The following is a 3,992-nucleotide window of genomic DNA, read 5'->3' on the forward strand; positions in this document are numbered from 1 at the left end:
AAGTAATAATGAAGTTGTGATCTCATGAGTGTTTTATTATTGATAATTTGAAGTGTTAAGTAAGTGATTAATTAAGTAGTTAATTATAGTTAATATTTAATCAACAATCTTAAGTGTTAGTGTCTTAACATTGAGAAGTAATCATACATTGGTGAGTGAGTTTAATTAGACAATAATTTAGTCTGAGTCTCTGTGGGAACGAACTAGAAAGTATTCTATATTACTTACGAACGCGTATACTTGCGTGAATATTAGTGCGTGATTTCGCCCTAACAGAGAGCTGCGACGTTCAACTAGAGTACAGACTCCAAATCCTAAGTACATGCCTTAAGCAACATTTTATTTTTGTTTAGTAGGGGTAGCATTTGTATTATCAGCATCAGGCGTAGTGGGTTAGAGCAGTTAAGTCAATTACTAGCCATGCCTAGGAATGGGAAGTTATTTAGGAACGTAGTAAATTATCAGTATTAGTTTTTGTAGGGAGGAAATATGAAGATTATGAAATATAATTTCAGGTTTATCTTAACCTAAATAAGATAAATTTCATAGTTTGGACTGGGAGATGAGTACATATCAGAAGCCCAGGTTCGATTTTTATTGACCCCTTTAAGATTGTAACTCTAAATAAAATCTCATATTAAATACCAAAAACTGTACAAACTATCATTTTTTAAGAACATAAGACACCGGCAAGACATCCATGGTTAATGCACATCGAATATGTGTGTAGTACATTTTTCATATGCTTTAAGAGCTCTTGCCATATCATGATATTTGAACCGCAATCACCACATTGTCATCTTTAGGGTGTTTTTCCAATTCTATCAGCAATGGTGTTGCGGTAATCAGAACTTGTCATGTGGTTCATCTCATATGATATACAATTACCACAAGAAGTTGGCGCGGAGACTTACATGAAACTACTCGTACATGAAACTACATCCTCCCTCATGAAACAAATTAGAAAGTTGGCTATGAGATTATAACTTGAAATTACATACTCATACTTTTGTCTTTACTTCCAAATATCTTAAAAACAAACCTGAAATTATGTCCTCGGACTTTTGCATTCACTTCCAAATATCATAAAAGTTAAGACATGAATGTGTGTGCAAGACATGTTCTCAAGCAGGGGAGGACGCAGACCCAAAACATGGGGGGGGCAAAAAATTTTTATAAAATGGAGATATTCGCTCTTTCAAGTTATCAAAATTATCCATAATCAAATCTACATTGATTTTTAACTTAAATGGATAGTTCTTTTAGCTCAAATGGAGAGGAGACTTGAATTAATTCTTTAAAAGTCTGTGAACATGAATTTTAGTTTGTGGAAACTAGAAGCAGACACAAGAGAGTTCAATTTTAGTATACAGAGCCGATAGAGTGGAAGTGTTTTGATGTATCTGACTTGCTATTGGGCTTTGTATGAGCCAAAATTGAGATATTTTTCTACATTAATGAACTACTTAGTATTAAGTGGGATGGGCCTTTTTGTTACACAACTTATTGATATATAAAATACATACTACTAATATAAAGCTCCCCGAAGAATGGGGGGCCATGACCACCCATGGTCTTACCTTACGTCCGCCCATGTTCTCAAGTGATTATTAACTCCAAGCCATACAAATAATATCTAAGCTCCCAGATGGCAACAATAAACCCTGAAAATCCCTTATGTCTTCCGGTTATTCATTTAAGCCTCAATGTAGGAGCTACTTTCCTCTGTTTGAACTTCTGTATTGATCATCGAGCTCCCGCTATTTTCCTCCGTCATGCCTCCTAATTCAGATAATTTCGTGACCCTTTGCAATTCATCCGTTAATAATGAGCCAAAAACTGATCATCTGGTAATGGTTCGTTCTGAAACGTGGATTTTTTTAGGCTGTCGGATTGCTACTTCTGCTACTGCTTCTGCCATTGCAACAGGACCCAAAAGTGCTGTATAGGTCGATCAATAGTTTACGCACCATAAGATCCAGCATTATATTTGTCTACCGGTTCAATTTCATTTATTCGCACATTGTTTGATTGTTTTTGTTTCCACCAGGGTGCTCATATGTCTCTATTTCTCTAATTATTTAGAAAACTAGTATCTTGAGATTGAAGAGCTTGGTTTGAACTGATCTGCAACTGACAACTTACCATGGCTGCTCGGAGGAGGGAACAAAATTGAATCTAATTGGCAACTTCTGAATTCTGATGTAATTGCATGCATACATAACCCCACATGATTATTAATCAAATTGCTTTTAAATTGGTAGAACAATTGAGCAAGTCCCAATGGTATTCAAGAAACATTTTTTCAGAGTGGAAATAAACCTACTGATATCATATAGAAGAATTCAACTTTTGGAGTGAGCAGCCGGCTTTTAATACTATGATCTATATTTATATTAAAACCTAATGTCTCTTAGTTTTATTACTTCTTGTAGAGCTAACATGCTTTCACATGGCTAGTGTGGATGCTGCCTTATCATATCATAAACCATATCCAGTCTAGAATTTCCAGTTATGTTTATACTTCTCCATATTATTTGTATCATTGACAAGAAATAGAGCACTTTATGTGACAGCTACTATGAGCTGAACCTATAAAGCCTAATTGCACCAATCAGGAAAAATGTTAAGCTATTTGAAAGTTAATAACAAAAAATCAAACCATTTGGTTGGGTGCTCGATTAGGGTTCGGTACCGGCTGATTCGGGTTTGGTGGAAGATCATTGACTTCTGATACAATCAAGATCAGTGTAAAGTTAAGTAGACCTAAAAAGCAAATGGTTACATAAAAATGGTAGAAAAAATTCAAAGAGTGGAACTACTCTGATATTATAGTACTAAAATATAACTTCTGGCGGTGGGGCTGCTCCTTCGATGCCGCGCCTGGATCGCCGTTGTGGAGGTGTAGCTGTCGTGGGGCTCCTACAAAACAACACCGGAAGGGGAGTTTGGGTCCTGCAACGCCTCCGGTGTGAGAGTAATAACTCAGTTTGGGGGAAGATGAAGATAGATAGGAATGCAAGGTGGCTTTGTGTGTATATGAGTGTGAAAGAGTGATTAACCTTAAAACCTTACCTTCTTGGGCTATTTATAGCCCAATGATAGGGTTTTGGGGTTGGTACCTTTGAATCGCAATCATCGGTTCTAGGAGTGGAGGACACCTGACTACAGCGGAAGCTTTACACGTGTCGGGACGGGACTGGTTGGGGAATGTTATGAGGATCTTCTGACACGTGCCTTGATCATTCCCCTGATTGATGTGTGACAGTTGTCCCTATCATGTATTTCGGCATGTGCCTCACGTGCTGGGACTTCCCAAGGTTGGGCTTGCGGGACTGGGCCAGTTAGGATTAATAGTGTGCGGGATGGGATTGAGTTAGGAGTCCGGTCTTGGTCCTTGCGGGAGCTACATGTTCTATCATGTGCCCCTGACTCCCTTATGCAGATTTTCTGGATGGGGGAGTAAGGTTGGTTTTGTTTTATGAATTTGAGATTTTCTTTCCCCTGGTCCGGATTGTGTTGAGTTCAGTAAATCAGGACGAAGGTTAATTATCTTTAGAAGAATTTGAGTTTTGCTTGCTCCTCAGTCCGGATTGTGTTGAGTTCAGAAAATCAGGACTAAGGCTGGTTGTCTTTAGAAGAATTTGAGCTTTGCTTTCCCCGCAGTCTGGATTGTGTTGTGTTCAGCCAATCAGGACTAAGGTTTGTTAGCCTAGAATAATTTGAGCTTTGCTTGGCCCCCAGTCTGGATTGTGCTGAGCTCATCCAATCAGGAATAAGGTTAGTTGTTTTTAGAAGAATTTGAGTTTTTCTTGCCCCTCAGTCCGGATTGTGTTGAGTTCAGACAATCAGGACTAAGGTTGGTTGTCTTTAGAAGAATTTGAGCTTTGCTTGCCCCGCAGTTCGGATTGTATTGAGTTCAGCCAATCAGGACTAAGGTTTGTTAGCTTAGAATATTTTGAGCTTTGTTTGGCCCCCAGTCCGGATTGTGC

Source organism: Apium graveolens, chromosome 10 (assembly GCF_009905375.1).
Source record: "Apium graveolens cultivar Ventura chromosome 10, ASM990537v1, whole genome shotgun sequence".
NCBI lineage: Eukaryota > Viridiplantae > Streptophyta > Magnoliopsida > Apiales > Apiaceae > Apium > Apium graveolens.